This window comes from Ruditapes philippinarum, unplaced genomic scaffold (genome assembly GCF_026571515.1).
Source record: "Ruditapes philippinarum isolate M1 unplaced genomic scaffold, ASM2657151v2 ctg3094_1_1_1_1, whole genome shotgun sequence".
In the NCBI taxonomy this organism is placed as follows: Eukaryota; Metazoa; Mollusca; class Bivalvia; order Venerida; family Veneridae; genus Ruditapes; species Ruditapes philippinarum.
In genome coordinates this window covers 630,209-646,993 of record NW_026858409.1, presented here as the reverse complement: position 1 = coordinate 646,993, position 16,785 = coordinate 630,209, and the positions used below count along the sequence as shown (strand labels likewise).

The 16,785-nt window shown below is 28.5% G+C and overlaps 1 protein-coding gene across 1 annotated transcript in view; it reads right to left on the bottom strand.

The window, feature by feature from the left end:
* Positions 1–673: 673 nt before the first annotated feature.
* The window catches only part of LOC132753102 (uncharacterized), a 61,665-nt gene continuing 45,553 nt past the window's right edge, over positions 674–16,785 (bottom strand). The window contains exon 6 of the mRNA XM_060743526.1: positions 674–683. The gene's annotated coding sequence lies outside the window, so the exon portion shown is untranslated. The remainder of the gene's footprint in view (positions 684–16,785) is intronic.

Below are 16,785 nucleotides of genomic sequence, written 5' to 3'. Positions count from 1 at the left end.
TTACGTAATTTTATTATTATTTTATGCTGTCCTGTGTGTGTTAGGGGAGAAAATAATTGAGAAAAAAATGATAATCTAAATTTCTACAACTCACATATTTTCCAACCATTTTTTTAAACTAATTAATTAACTATCATAATTATGAAACATATTTTTAATTTCTAAAGAGATGTTATATTTTATTCCCTGAATATGTCATGGCCATCAAAAAAGAAGGAATATTTCATGCGGCGGAAAGTTGTTCTTTCACGAATTTATGCATTGAACAATTATGTTGACATAAAGGCGTAAAACCAGTCTTGTAAGGTTTTCATTTCATAACAACCACCAGGTTGTTATTTTCAATTAACAAAAAAATACTTGCACATTTCCACTCCAATGATGTTTTTGACATAACTGTCCTCAAAATAATTATTGCGGATAAATGTTCCAGATCGATTGCTCATTCTTTTTTCCTGATTAACTTTCATCCTTTGAAAAATGACTCAAAATTGAAAAGCGTTGCAACGCTTTTCACTCGAATCGGGCTTAGAATGACACAAAAACAATTTTCAATACATTTTCGAGTATATATTTCTTAACTATTGTTTGCACTTATTTCGGTTCTAAGTGCCCCAGTTGATCTCTGAAAGAAATAAACATTTTATTATCGTAGGCTTGTGGACGTCAGTGGAGTTCCATCAAGGTATAGGAATATGTATAAAGCAGCTTTAACACAATACATGTAGATGTATTGGCATTATGAGAGAAAAAACACTCTTTTTACGAATCTGTCTCACCCAATCAGTACCGCTATATAAACAAAATTAAATTAATGTTCCTTTGGAAAAATATCAAAATTAAAAAGCGGGAAACTTTTTTTTTTAAAAAAACTTTGCCCCCTTTTAAGAATTTTTTAAAAAACAAAAACAAATTTTTTTCCCCTTTTCGATTTTTTATATTGTTAACAAAATTTTTTTTGACTTAAATTTTTTTTAATTGCCCCTTTTGTTTTGGGGAAAAAAATTTAAAAAAATTTTAAAATTTATTCAATACTTTTAACCCATTTTTTAAAAAAATTTTTAATAAATTTATTAAAAAGAGGTTTTAACAAAAAATTTTAATTTTTTTTGGCATTAATAAAAAAAAAAATTTTTAAAAATTTCGGCACATCGTGCTTTCAGGAATGTATTAAAAAACAAAAACAACCACTTAAACCGTTTTAAATTTTTTTCACAAAAACCCAAAGGGGTTAATTTTAAAAACCAAAAAATTCAAATTTTTTTAATTTTTTTTTTAAGACTTAAAAAAATTATTGCGAAAATGTTATTTTAAGGTTAGGTCTTAAAAATTTTTTAAAGATTTTTTCCCTTTTGCTTTTTCAAAGAAAAAAAAATTTTACCCAAAAAAAAATTGAAACGCTTTTCCCCTTCAAATCGGGTTTTTTTTAAAAAAAAAATTTTTAAAAACTTTTTAAAGGTTAATTTTCCTTTAAACAGGCCCAAATTTTTAAAAGGGGCCCCTTTCTTTAAAAAAAAAAAATTTTTTTAAATTAACCTAACCTTAACCCTATTGTTCCATTAAAGGTTTGGGGAAGTTTTAAAAACTTTTAAAAAATTTACTTTGTGTTTGGTTAAGGGGAAAAAAAAATTTTTTTTTAAATTTACAAAGGGAATGTTGTTGGAAAAAAAAATCAATATTTAAAATAAATTTAACCAAAAAGTAAAAAATCTTAAAAAGGGGTAAAACCCAAATTTTAATTTTTGGGGGTTTGGGTTTTAAGAAAAAATAAAAAATTATTTACTGGATTTCAAAATGAAAAAAATAAAGTTTTTTCCCTGTTATCGCCGAAAGAAAAAATTTAAATTTACATGGGCTCCCAAAAAAGGGCTTTGTGTTAGGAAAGCAATTTGGGGTAAAAAAAGGGAAACACTTTTGATTTGGGGGGTTTAAAATGATTTTTTTTTTTCTACGTGATCTCCCGCTAAAATTAAAAGGGTTTTAAACGTGTTTTAAAAAGGGACCCATTTATTTTTTTTTTGTTTTTCTTTTTTTTTTAATTTTAAATTTAAAACCAAAATTAACTTTTTTAAAAAAAATTCCCAGATTATTCCCAAAATCCTTTTACCAGAATTTTTATTTTTCAATTTTTGAAAAAGCCCAAAAATATTGAAAAGATTTTAGAACGTTTTCCCCCCTTTCCAAAATTTTTTCCAAAGAGGCCATTTAAAAAATTTCCATTTTAGGTATTTTCTCGTTTTGTTTTCCTATTTTTAAAAATTTTTTGTTAAAAATTGAAAAAATTTGATTTTGTAAAATAAAAAAAATTTAAATTGTTTTTTAGGGCCCAGGGGTTTTTCCCTTAAAAACCAAGGGTTTTAGGATTAAACTTGAATTCTTATCATATCTTAAAAATAATTTTGTTTTCCTTTTTCCCGTTTTTTTTCAATATAAAAAGGGAAACCCTTTTAAAAAAAAGACCAGTTTTTTTTCCCATTTTTTTTCCCCCCTTCCAAAAATCAATATCCCCATCCATCACATCCTTCTTTATAAAAAGATTTTCAAATCTTTTTATCTATTGAAACAAATCATTTGTTTTTAACACTCTCCGCGTCCGACGCGTTTACCAGCTTCCTAATATTCCCTTTTTAGTAGGGTACCTTACGGGGTTCCTTTCAGGTGGTTTATGCGGCGGGATTGTCCCGGTTTATTTTCCCTTCCCCTTAACCCATTAGACCCCTTTTTGTAAATTTTGCTTCACTAACAGCCCTTAAACTTACCCAAGTTTTATTTTTTTTAGCAAAACATTTGAGTTTTTTTTGGGGGTTTGGTTTTTTTTTTTAAAGAAGGGAAAAATAATATTTTGGGGGGTTTTTTGGGCTTGCCCCCCAAATCTTGGGAAAATTTTGATACACGTTTTTTTTTTTTGGTTTTTTTTTTTTTTTAAAAAAAATTTTGTTTTTTTTCCCGTTTATTTTATTTTCCAATGACAGCCTTTTTTTTATTTCACCCATCAAATTTTTCAGAGCGGACTGAGTTTGGTGGTCTTTTGGGACTGAAAACTTTAAAATTTCACAGAACTGATAAAAATTTAAACACCAGGTTTGCGGGAAACGCCCAAATTACTGTTTGGCGGGGACGGGAGGGTTTTCGGGTTGCAGGTAAGTAAACCCTTTACAAGGGGGGGAAAAGTGTATCTAGCAAAAAGAAATTTTTCAGTTTTTATATTTTGGGAAAAATAACAAGAAAACCCGACAATTTAAGACGCGGGTTGTATCTGTTTTAACTCAGAATTTTTTAAAATCCAAAAAAAAAAATTTTAAAAGGTCCCCATTTTTTGGGTTTGAAGTAGCGGGGCCTACAAATTTTAATGGGAAAAAAATTTTCCCCAGCCCTTAGGAATTTTTAAAACCCTCCCCCCCCCCTAAAAAAAATTTATACTTTTTGAAAAAAAAATTGAAATTCCCATTTCAAAATTTTTCCTACCCTTGAAAAAAAAAAACATTTCGTTTTTCCCCCAAGGGATATCCCTTCTTTTAAAAATTAAGTTTTTGTTTTTTTTTTCATCTGATTTTGGGCCCAAAAAATTTTCCTTTTTTTTTGTTCTTTTAATAAATCATCACAGTTATATTTTAATTTGGGGGATAACATTGTTTTTTGGTAATTTTTAACTCCTTCAATTTAAACTTAACAAAATTTTTTAAGCATATGAGGTCAAAATTAAATTTAGTAAACCTTTTTGTTTTTCAAAATTTTAAATTTTTAAAATTATTTTAAAAACCCCCCTTTAAAAATTAACTTATACTTGGGGGTTTAGTACAGCTTAATACTTCAGAAACCCAAAATGCGGCCAGAAAAATCCCAAAAAAAAAAAATTATAAGCCCATCATATAACCCAAGAAAACAAATACACAGATTTTTGATAAGTAAATTTAATTTAATACCAATCAAAACTGGGGTGCCCTTTTAAAATTTAAAAACCCAAAAAAAAATTAAAAAAAGAAAAAAATTTTGAAAAACTCCCCAACCCGGTTGGGTTTAATTCCTCCCCCGGGGTTTTCACCCCCCCCCCATTTTGTTTTTTTTTTTTTTCTTTAAAAAGAAAAAAATTTAAACGTTTTGGGATTTTTTTTAAAAAAAAGGGCCCAATTTTTTCCAAAAAATTCTTTTTAAAATCAATCCGGAAAATTATTTATAGTTAATTTGAGGGGAAAAACCGTTTTAAATTTGTTTTGGGTTTTTATTTTTTGGGGTTGTTTTTTAAAAAAATTTAAAAAAAATTTTCTTACATTTCAGGTAATCAGAAGTTAGGCAATTACCCTTTATGTAAAACATAGAGATCATTTTTTGTCAATTATTTACAATATTCCCCTCATTACAACCATGCCCTTTGTGTTTTATTCTGGATTTTTAATTGTGTCTTTGTTTCATTTATTTTTTTTACATTTCAGATACAAGTGTCCCCAAAATTATTTTGCCACTGAAACAAGACCAGATGGGTACCCCTTTAAACCCACCCCGATCGCTTGTAAGTAATTTAAAAATGCTTAACCTTTTTTTGTTTTGGTTTTTATGCCAAAATCCCCACTGTTAAAAAATTTCCCAAAAGGGGACTTTCTTTGCCTTTCTTTTTGGAACCCCAAAGAAACCCAAAAAAAACCCCTTTATACCTTGTTGTTTGGCAAAAAAGCCCGGCACAATGATAGAATATTTCCCACCTTTCCCGTAGTTAGCTGGTTAACTTCCTCAGTGGGAAAAACCCAAAATTTAATTTTTGGAAAAATTTTTAACCCCAAAAATCTTTGATGGACCCCGGGGCCTTTTGGTCAGCAAATTTTTAACCCACTCAACCAGGAATGGGGGACACATTCCCTTTTGGGGCCAATAACAATAATTTAAAATTTGTTTTAAAAAAAAAATTCCCTTTAAAAAATTTCAAAAAATTATAAAAAAAATCCAAAAAAAAAAGGGAACCCTATCGGAACGAAAATTGAAAGTTTTTTTTGGCGATCGTAATTTCTTATTTTTCCCCGATTTAAACCCAAATTTTTATGTACAGCTTTGGTTGGAAGTATTTGTGGGGTTTCAGGGTAAACTTTAAACCTTTAAATTAAACCCATAATGGTATTCCAAATTTCTGCAGTAAATATTTGAAAGTCCCAAAACTTTCTTTAAACCTTTTTTTTTATGAGTAGTTCTTTTAAAAAGGTTTATTTACCCCCTTTTAACCTTTTTACATTTCCCCTTGAAATAATTTCCCCCCAGGGGTTTAAAATATAATTTCTTTTTTTTTCCCTTTATTTTTAGGGCCCTTAAAATTTTTAAACTTTTATTTCATCTAAAATTTTTTAATTTAAAAGCCTAGAAGGAGAATTTTCAAATTGAATTAAGATCCCCCGTACGTTTAAATTTCTTCCTTTTTAAAAAAGAATTTGGAAAAATTTTTCTTTTTTATTACTGAAAAAAAATATATATTTTTGCTGGAAAAACAAACACCGACTTCACATAATTTTAAACCCAAAAACCCCTTCCCGGCAATACTGCAAAAAAACCCCTTCCCAAAAGCTACTTTCACCCACCTATTCCCCTTGTTTTAAAGTGTTTATAAAAGGGCGGCCCCACCATTTAAATGGAACAGCTACCTTTTAACCCCCCACGTCCAGAGTCTGCAGCAGCCCGGGGGCAAACAGCTTTACCATTACTTTATTTCACTTTTCCCCACTCATATCGGTTTTTTAAATAATCCCCAAAAAACTTTATTGAATAAAAAAACCCCGCCCACGGCTACATTTAAAGGCCCCCAAAAAAAACCTCCCGAAAAATTTTTTTTTTTTTTAATTTCCCAAAAAAATTTTTTTTAGATTTCCCTTTAACTGTTTAAAAAAAAAAAAAAAAAAACCCCATTAAAATTCTTTTTCGATTTTTTTTTTTTAAAAATTTGGTTTTAAAATTTTTAAGGGGAAAATTTGGGTTTTTGGGACAAGTCAGGGATATTTTGAATTTACATTTTTTTTAAACCCTTTAAAAAAAATTACTGCAGTTTAGTGCTACTTCTTACTTGTTTAAAAACTAAAAATTTCTCTCATTCCAAAAAATTTAAATTTTAAAAATTTTTATACAATTTTTTTAAAAATTTAAAAAATTTTGGATTTTTTGAGGGAAAAGTTTTTACCTTCAACTTGGTTTGGATTGCCGAAATGAATTAAAGTGTATAAAAGTTTTATCACTTTCCCAAAAAATTTTAATTTTTATTTTTTTTTAATAAAAGGGAACCTTTTTTCTAATTAAACCAAAATGAAAGCTATAAAGTTTTTGATATTTTAAAATGGGTAAACCCCCCTTTCCCCCCGAAATTTTTGCAAAAAATGGGTTTTTTAAAATGGGAAACCCGGGGTTTTTTTGAAAACCCCCAAAAAAAGGCTAAAACCCCCAAAAATTACCCCATTTTTTATTTTTTGAGTATAATTTTTTTTTTAAATTTTCTTTGCATAAATTTTTTTTTTAGGTTTCCAAGCTTTAAATTTTTAACCCTTTCAAATTTAAAAGATTTTTTGGGGGGTTTAAACCTCGGGTGAGTTCCTTAAACCTTTTATTACACAATTTGACAAATATTTTCCCTGAATGCTTTATAATGAAATTTTATTTTTTCCTTTTCCTTAAAAAAAAAAACCAAAAAAAAACAAAACAAAATTTTCTTTTATAACTGTTTTCTTTTTGGGGGAACTAAAAAGTTAGTTCTTTTAAAGGGGAAAATGGCCTTTATTTTCCGGGGTGTGAAAAACTTAGTTTAAAATTTTAGTAGTTGGGGAAATTTGGAAATTTTTTGATTATTTTTTGTTCAGAAAGTTTTTTCCCCGAATTTTTTGCACATATGGAAAAGTGGGCAACCCGTCCATTATATAGTCAAAGGAAAAATTTTCCTTTTGAATGGAGATTGCCCCTTCCCCTCCCAACAATCCCCCAAAAAGCCCTAAAAAAGACAGTTTATTTTGCCCCCGTTTTACGCCCAGTTTTTTCCCCACTTTAAGGGAATGATAAAGCCCAAATTGAGGAAAAAAAAAAATACTGTCTTTTAAAGTTAACAATTTAACTAAGAAAGAGTTTTTATGGCTGCCCAAAAAAAATTTGGGGTTGTGGAGAGGTTTTACTCCCTTTTTGTACTGAATGTTGCTGTTGTTTTTTTTTTAATCTTTTTTTGAAAAATTGGGAAAAGTTAAACTGTTTATTTAGATTCTTTACCGTATCGATGTTGGAAATTTATTTCAAATCTTAAAAAAAAAATGTATTGTTTTGCCAAACAATTTTGTTTTTTTAAAAAAAAAGGGGATGTCACAAAAACTAGTTTAAGGTTCAAAACCCTTTTGCCCAATAAGATCGTTTTTTTTTATTTTTTAAACAACCAAAATTTTAAAATTTTAAATTTTAAAACCAACCCCAAAAATAGGTTAAATGTTTTTTAAGGGAAATTCGAAATTTCCGGGTTGGCCCGGGCAGAAAGAGTTATTTCTGGTTTAAAAACCCCTAAAAAACCCATACTTTTTAGTTGATATTATCTAAAAGGGTTTTTTATAAAAAAAATCCTGAACATATGCAGTGAAATTTAAGTTCTTAATTTAAATTTTTTTTTTTAAAATGAAAAATTTTTAAAATGGGTTTAAAAATTTAAAAAAAAACAATTTCCCGCATCTGTGTTTCGTTTTTTTTTATTTAAATTTTGTTTTAATGATTAAAGAAAGTAAAAAATTTTTTATCCATCAAATGCCTGTTTAATTTTGTCTTTTAGGAAAATTTTCTCAAAACAAAATTGCAGTGAAAAATGCACAAAACCACGAAGGGGGATTTAAAAAAGTATCATGTAAAAGAAAGAAAACCCTATTGAATGATTTTTTTCCCTTTTTAAAATTCAAAAACGTTTCCCTTTAGTTTCCCCGGCCCCAAAATAAAAAAAAAAATTTTGCTTCTAAAAAGGAAACCCTCCAAAAAGGGGGGGGCCTCCCCTTTGGGAAAATTTGTTTTTAAAAATAAATTTAAAATTTCCCCCTTGGGTAAAAAACTTGAATTTATTTAAAATTTCAATTTAAACAAAAAAAATTTTTTAATTTGCAAAATTAAATTTGAAAAAATTTCCCTTTTTTATTTTTTAAAAAATTTAAATGGGGAAAAGGGCTTTTTTTTTCCATTGGGGGCCCCCCCTTTTACCAAAAAAAAATTGGGGTTTTTTAATGAAATTAAAAATTTTCCCCTTTAAAAATTTTTTTTAAAATTTTGAAAAAAAATAATTAAAATTAAAAAAAATATCCCAAAATTAAAATTTTTTAAAATTAATAAAAAAAAATTTCCCCTTTTTTGGGGGAAAAATTAATAAAAAAAACCCCTTAACCCCCTTTTCCAAAAATTTGTTTTTAAACAATTTTTTCCTTTTCAAAAAAAAGTTTAACCCGAAAATTTAATAAAAGTTATTGTTTCCCTTTTTGTTATATTAAAATGTTTTTAAAAACAGTGATTATAAAACTGCCAAAAAGTAAAACAAAATTTTTAAAAAAAATTTTTAAATTGATTTTTAAAAACTGTTCCAAAATTTGGAAAAAATTCCCCCCAAAAAAACCCCCGGGTTTCAAACAAAATTTCCCCGGCCAAAAATTTTGTTTTTTGTTTTATTTTCGGACGCCTTTTTCCCCTCAGATTTTTTAAATTTTAATGGGTTTTTTTTCCAAAAAATGGAATTTAACCAATCGAAAACCCCTTCCACCTAAAAAAACCAAAAAAAAAGGAAAAAATTTGGGGGCCCAGAAAGATTTTAAGATTTAAAAAAAAATAAAAACCGCCCTCGCCCACGGGGGAAGGAAATTAATGCTTTTTTTCCCAAAGTTTGGAAAAACAAAAAGAAAAATATAAAAAATTAAAGATTCATCAAAATTAAAAAATTTAACCAATGGGAAATCAAGTAGGAAATAAGAAGGGAAAAATTTTTTTCCATTTTCAATGAATCCATTTAATTTTTTTTTAAGTTAACCCCTTTTAAAAAGGGGAAAAGGAAACAAGGAAAATATTTTACGAAAAAAAATTTCCGGTTTGATGAAAAAAAAGGTTCCCCCCAGCTGTTTAAAATTCTTATTTTCCTTTCCTTCTTTTTTCAAAAAATTTCTGTTTAAAAAAAAAATACAAAAGGGGTTTTAAAATTTTTTTGTAATTTGACAATTTAAAAGTTTTTTAACAGGTAAAATTGAAACATTTTATTTTTAACTTGGAAAACCTTTAAATTTTTAAGCCGAAAATTTTTAAAATTCTTTTCAAAACCCAAAACCCTTTTTAAATTTTAAAGGCCCTAAAAGTTTTTAAAACATTTTTTTTTTTCAAAGAAAAACTTTGGGGCAAAACAAAAAAGTTTTTGCTTTTTTTAATTTTTAAAAAATTTTAAACCCCAAAAAAAATATCCAAATTTTTGAGTTTTTTTTAAAAGGCCTTTTTATAAAATAAAAAAAACCCAAAGGAAAAAGGGGAAAAAAATTTTTTTTACTTTTTTAAAATTTTTTTCATTTAAATTTTTTTAAAAGGGGCCTTTAAAAAAAAGGCCCAAAAACTAAATAAAAAATTTAAAACCCAAAAATTTCCCCGTTTAAAAAAAAGGGAAAAATGGAAAAACGGGATTGTTAGGGGGCGCAATAGGTTTAAATTAAAAGTTAAACTTTTTTTTTACTTTTAAAAATTAATTTTTAAAAAAATGTGAAAAAAATAAAAAAAATCCTAAAAAATGGTTCCCATTTACTAAAAACTTTTTAACTTTTTTGGCAAAAAAAATTAAATTTCAGTACCCAAAAATTTTTAAAAAGAATTTTTTTCCACCCTTTAAATAATGAAAATATTTAATTTTGAAATTTTTCTTGAAGAACTTTTTAAAGGGAAAAAAAACCCATTTTAAAAAGTTTAAAAAACCCAGGGAAAACGAAATTCCTTTTTCCCCCAAAAATTGGCCAAAAAAAGAAAAAAAAAAACATATAATTTAGGTTTTCTTCGTTTATTAAAAATTATTAAAAATTGAATAAAAAGGGGCACAGGGGTAATTTTTTTTTCAAGGCCCTTTATTTGTGCAAAAAAAAATAAAAGGGAAAAAAAATTTTTGTCGAAAACGGTTTTTAACGTTTTATCTTTAAATTTTATTTGTTCCGTTCCGTTTTTTTGTTTTTCTAACCATTTTTTTAATTGACTTTTGCTTATTATGTAAGGGCCCTTTAAAGTTTGAACGGACTTTAAATTTAAAAAATTAATTCACAGTGAATAAGTGCATGGTTTAAATTTTAAAGCCAATAAAAGTGACAGAACATTTTTTTTTCAAGAAACATATTTGATAGCAAACACAAAAATTCGACTTTTAATAACACTCACGATTAAATACACAAAATATCAATGTAGAGCTAAAAAACGGTCTTCAATCCGAACGCAACGAACAAGAAATGAATATTTATGCGTGAAAAAGTTTTTATTCTTACATCAAAAACTCTGTCTGAAAAATTAGCAGGAAAATACTAAATTTAGCCAAGTCGAAATAAATAAAAGAAATCATGAGAATTACGCCGATTGTAGGTGTCGTATGTAAGGTGTTCAAATTCGTTAATTACTTTTTTGTTCACTTTACAATACTCACTTTTGAAAGCATTTATAAAATTTGCGTGAAAAAAAATTAGCATTCATCTGGAGGCTTGGTGCTTAAAAACTGGTAAAACGCGTTATTTTAAACAAATCAAAATACCACTTAATTAACATTTCGCTACCTTTAATTTCAGTTTCAAACATTTTAAAAAGAGTTTATTCCGACTAAAGAAAATGAAAATATTCATTTCTGATGCATGATGCATTTAAAGCGTACAATACCATTTCACAGTTTTAACTTTTTCATGGTCAGTTTCGATTCCATTGTTTTTCCGATACAAGGGTTCAGAAAATGTCCTGAATTTTGAAAGAATATAATATACATTTAGAGGGTTTCAATTTCAACCTTGCTGCTCTGAGTAATTGAAAGACATGTATAAAAAGTGAATCAGACACATGTCTACAGACTCGGCCTATTGTATTCCTCGTTGTACATTTCTATTAGCCTTTGAGCGATCGAGGGTGCATTTATTTGTACAAAGGGCATAACACGAAAGTGGGACAACCATTGGCTACTTGTCAAAAACGCCGTGCTACGCTTGTCGCCCACATCCATTTTTATCTGCCAAAATCCGCTACACAGATCCATTGTACTCAATTTTTATCCTGACATTCCTTCAAGACAATCGACAACTCGATGTAAGGGATAAACGTCTTGAACGGTGGGTGACTTCATTCAACTTTCGATATTCTATACGTAACCATCCTCCTTTGAAATTTAAACAGCTGGAGAGAGCAGGTTCTATGCACTTGAAGTTACCGAAGTCAAAATTTGTTGATGTCTTGAATATTTTATATGAGTTCAAAACTTATATTTTTCTGTCAGTATATAGAATATAAAATTTACAATTCCTTCTTGCTGTCCATCATTTTATCTTTTATTGAATATTTGTATGTAATTTAATGGTTTAAAGTTAACTAGTATACTAGCAAACTGTTAAATGAACTATAAAGATTTTGTATAAGAAATATTTGATCTTAGTTTTTAGGGTGTTCAAAAGAGAAACGACTGCTTGATTTCTTTTTCATGTGCTTCAAGCACCTGGAATCGAAACTGATGAATTCGAGCAAACATAACTCGGTTATGTATGTCATCATCTAGTCTGTAATTGAATTCCCAGAATTTTATCCTTAACCAATGAAAAATCATTCGGCTATTCAAATGACCAATCGGATGTACCGTTACAAAATTATGATCAGATCATCCTCGGGTATTATCTATAATAACATCTGAGTTAATACTGATTGAAAGTAGTTGTACTACGTGGCTTCAAATGTAATCAGAAAGAGGGATAGGAGTGTAATCTTCGATAAGGTAAAACGAATGTATATATAAAATTGACATCCACAGGAAGATAAACTCTGTTTCGGTACAATTATCATTGAAAATATATCTGACAATTTTATTTTATTTAAATAGCTCATTGATGTACTTCTTTTAACAAATCCGACTTAAATTGTCAACAGGTTGGCATTTTGTACTTTCGGTTTCTACAACCATAACAACAATATATAGATAATTTATTGTTTGCTTTTATATCAAATTCTATTAATTCATGTAGTTTAGGTCGACTTATGCCAAAATTGATATATTAAAAAAAATGTAAACAACTCCCACAACAAATTACCATTTTCTTCATTCAGAACTGCCCCGGCTATTATCTATAATAACCTCGGAAACAATACGGATTGAAAGTAAACCTACAACGTGGTTTCAAATGTAAACAGAAACAGAGATCATGTTTTTAAAAAACCTTTAAAACAGACTGAATTTCACTATTTTAAGTCTTCATTCGAACTGCTTATCCTAAGTTTGACGCAAAGAACCGAGAAGATGCAATTGGCTTGAAACTTGACAAAACATTTATCAGGACCCTTGTTTGTCTGTTTCATTCAAAAGTTGTAACAACAAAATTATGTGGTCAGTCATAGCTAGTCTAAATCGAACAAACTTTCAACTGGTATTAAGCTGCAAAATGTGGGGGTTTTGACAAGATATAAAAGAGCAGGTTTATAGTATACAAACTAAAAGAAAATCTTTTTTTCAACTTTGCTTATTTCCAGGTGTTCAGGGAATATTGGTACTTAAATTGATATGTTCTATCTTTATTCCGTATCAGACGGTACGAATTATACCCAACCCTAAATAGCAGTTCTTGTAAATTTTGAAGTGGCCAAGTTTAAGTAATCTCTAGCTTGATTGGTCATAATTAATTAAAGTGTATTTATTGCATCTGTGTAGTTCTTGTGTGTTATATGGTGACTTTAAAAGTTGTTTTTTTTTGTGTATTCTCTAGGACCTCATTTGTTGTTTCGTTGAATTCCAGCCATTAATCGCAGTGAACTACTCCGGAAACGAAATTCGGACGGACGGATGGACGGACGGAAGGACGGACGGAAGGAAGGACGGACGGACGGACGGACAACGCCAAAACTATATCCCCCTCCCGATTCCATCGGCGGGGGATAAAAAATGGGTCAAAAATGTCTGGGTAGGAAATGGTTTGAGGGAGGACTTTCAAGGGAAGGAACTGCTAAACTTAAAATTTGATAAGGTCAATTCAGTACAAAAAAGCTTTACAGTACCCGTTAATGGCCGATTGTGAAGAAAATTTGTAAAAAATACAGCTTTTGATTGCAACTTAAATATCAACGTTATGAAATATAAACAATGAACATCAGTCATCTTGAATAACGTTGTATTTCAAGTCATTTCCGCGGATATGACTCATATCCGGTATTAAGTATTGTAAGCAACCAGGGGTGAGTAACCCGAAGCTTTCGTTAAAATCACGCTAACGAAAGCGTTAGCGATCGCGTAACGAACACGTTAGTGATTTTACCGATTGTTTTTGTTGCACAACCAGAAAGCATCGTTATGTTATCGCTAATCAGTCGTTAGTTAAATTCATTAACGAAATCGTTGTGTAATTGTTAAGGGTATACACAGCATTTTGGCACCACCTGTTATCAGCTTTTCCTGCATAGATTACATTGCACGTACAAATAATTGTTTTTAAACTGTTTATAATTTGTTTAAAAAAAGTTTGTGCGAATGTGCAGCCATATATATCTGTGAACACAGCTGCTTGAAAGAAACAATTGACACTCTGTATGAATCTGTTTGTTTGTTTGTTGTTTGTTTGTTTGTTTGTTTGTGTTTGTATGTATGTATGTTGTATGTATGTATGTATGTATGTATGTATGTATGTATGTATGTATGTATGTATGTATGTATGTATGTATGTATGTATGTATGTATGTATGCATGCATGCATGCATGCATGCATGCATGCATGCAAGCAAGCATGTATGTATGTATGTATGTATGTATGTATGCCAAACATTCGCCGTAAAACGAATCTAAAGAAAGCAATTCTAAGTCTTCGGATATACAATACAGAACAGAACATTATTTTATTTTGACATGTACATAGTACATAATCATACTAAATGTGATGATACATTTATAGAAATGCATCAACAATACAATTTCAATACTAATTTTCAATGACTTTTAAAGTAAACTTTGAAGATAATGTCACGTTACATTTTAATGGCGTTATATATAGTACGAGCTTCAGTAATTATATTAGAACGTTATTTCAAATCAACCAAAATTGATATATAAGTGTTGAGGATAAACTGTTTTAAACGTAATTAAATATGCATTTTTATATAACAGATTTATCATCAGAAAAATTCTACAAGTTACATAAAAATGTTAAATGGAATTTGTATGTTCATTAATAAAGACATATATATTCATTGATCAAATTTATCAATACAATACAATACAAAAAAATACAATAACGTTTATTTGCTTCAAACATTAAACAACAATTCTAGCAAAAACTATAGACAAGAAATACTGTTACATGATCATAATTACAACTGAACATTTTGGATTTGTAACCAAAAACGAAAGGAGGGACTAGATATAAGTTCATTAAATTGCCTCATCTTTAAGATGTAGAATATTTCGGTATGTGTGTGATGAAATAGAGTAGTACACTATCTAAGAGTAAATGTTAAAGTGCAAAGTAAATAAAAATCAATAAAATTTGGATACTTTTTGAGACAAATATAAATATATAATATCTCCTCGATGAAATGCTATATATATACATATATCTTGATTTGATATTTCTTTGTGATGAAAAATAAATAAAGATTTATAAACAATTTAAGAGAAAATGTTAATCATCTTTCCTTTTAAAGGCAAAGTATACATTTTTTAATAAATGTGAATCATTTTTTAAGAATAAGGTAATAGAATAGTTTCAAACTTTATGATTGTTGGCCAATGGCAATAATATCTTCGCTTATATCTTAATCGATCCTTTAAAAATATTGACGCTAAATAGCAACGTGATTTTTGTTTTGATTTAAATGATGCAAATGAAGAAATGAACTGCTTTTTCTGTAAAACTTTCTTTACATAACCTTTGTTACACACTGGTGAAAATATTTAATAAACCTTCGTATGTTGCTAGCTTGAAAATTACATGGGAAACAAAGCAAGTTTCGATTAATAAACTCTACTTTTCATGAAAATAGAGGTTAACCATTAATTTAAAATATATGAAAGATATATAATGTTTTTTTTTTTAATATAATCCGCTGAATTTCATATATAACCAAACACGTCAAAATATATCCATATACTGTGTTACACTCTTTCATTGTACATGAATGTCTTTATGCTGAATTCTTTAATTTCACTTTGTATATGGAACTAGTATAACTTCTAAGTCTTTTAAGTATTAAAACATTGAAACTTTAATGTAATATTATATCTATTTAATTTCATACATGAAAGAATGTGATGTATTGCTAAACATGCAATACAAATAGTGTTAGCTTGTTTTGAGATAAATAAGAAAGAATACTATTACATAAGATAACTAAGGCGATTAACAGGTCACTTTGTATTCTCTATGTCAGTTGATGAAATTAATCAACCTCCTTAGAACAATTCAAACATATAAGTGTCCAAAGTCTATCAGTTATCTAAATACTCTAGCAGCATGGCGGCCATTGTCTGCGGAATGAAAAAACAACATCACTTGTATAAAGATATTTGGAATTATTCTTAAAATCATTTACGAAAGAAATGCTGATTTAAGTTTAATGAGTACGGTTACGTTTTATTTTGAAAATGAATGCAGTCATAATAATAATAATAATAATAATAATAATAATAATAATAATAATAATAATAAAATAATAATAATAATAATTATAATAATAATTATGATAGTAATAATGATAATTATGATAATAATAATGATAAATAAATACTAACTTAACATATTAAGACATTTACAGATTGTAACATCATATCAAGGACTTATTATCAAGAAAATAGGAAGAAAATACGTGATATAACTAATACATACTCATAAAAAGTTTGTTGAGGGAGCTTCAGACGTTGTTTTCCTTCAACGAAGGTCTAACATGTACTCCGAGGTAGTCGTTATTTTACGACAGTTTCGTTAGTATTTTTGGTATAACGAACGTTTCGGGTTAGAGGGTAAATTACTAACTAGAGCTTAACCAAGGCCTAACGATGATCGTAACTCTAACGAATGCTTCTGGTCACTCACCCCAGAATCGCCAACGATTTGACGACGATTTCGCCACTGATAAATGGATAAATGCAAAACAAGCAAAGTTATTCAACAGTTAGGTAAATGGGAGATAAGGCTTTTGTAATATAAAACTTACAACTCGTTTTAACACGTGGAACTTCTATATAACCTTCTCAATCTTTCACGGATGAACTTGTAAACAATGGCGATTGCAGGGCGAAAATAGTTCGTATTCATACGCATGCAATGTTTTTCTTATTTACACTCATGAAGCATTAGGTCCTATAAGCTTTAAAGTTAGCTGATCTGAAATCCGTATTCCATTACTTGCTAAATTTTTGAGTTCTATGACACTTAATTAACTTGTGACTACATGTAATTTGTACTATATTTATGCAAGTACTTTGGCTATGATCGACCGCTGGCGTAGTAATATTAAAATCGCGTAAAGCAAAAATATACATACAATTTTAAAAGACGATTGCTAAATTTAGTACAAAATTGGCCAGTCAATTTTAAAATAGATAGGGAACTATGATTTTGGAGTTACTGCGAAGTTTTGGAA